This window comes from Trachymyrmex cornetzi, unplaced genomic scaffold, assembly GCF_001594075.2.
Source record: "Trachymyrmex cornetzi isolate Tcor2-1 unplaced genomic scaffold, Tcor1.1 scaffold586, whole genome shotgun sequence".
Lineage (NCBI taxonomy): Eukaryota > Metazoa > Arthropoda > Insecta > Hymenoptera > Formicidae > Trachymyrmex > Trachymyrmex cornetzi.
Window position 1 is genome coordinate 42,810 of NW_017299899.1, and position 554 is coordinate 43,363.

Below are 554 nucleotides of genomic sequence, written 5' to 3' on the forward strand. Positions count from 1 at the left end.
TGTTACGGAATTTTGTGTGCGGCGGTCCTAAGGCCAGTAGTGAATCCAATGTTACGATTTCCTAACTGATTACGTCTTACCCACACAATAGAGTAGCAAGCCTTAAGAGCTATGTGCTCCCGGCTTAAGGGCGGCCGCACACAAAATTCCGTAAAGGTCCAGCTACAATGAGCAATAGCAGTAGTGGTAAGGCACTAAGACACATCGGCAGTAAACTGATTTTCCAATATAATAGCGTATTTCACTGATTGCACTGGTGCGCACTCAGTGTACATTAAGGCTGTTGTACACTATTCTAATCTAAATATAAAAGTGAGATATTTCAATTGATAAAATGCCCAAAATTTATTTTATCAATAGCACAATAAAATGTATCGAATATTTCACGGTTTAATTCGTTTGTATATTTTTATTAAACGTATATCTTTACGTCGATTTTTGTATAAAGGCGTTGAAGTGCACTGAGTGCGCACTAGTTCTGCCAATCAAACATGCTATTAGGGCCGAGTTTTTGCATTATAGTGCAAAAACTCGGCACGAGCTCCAAGAGACGG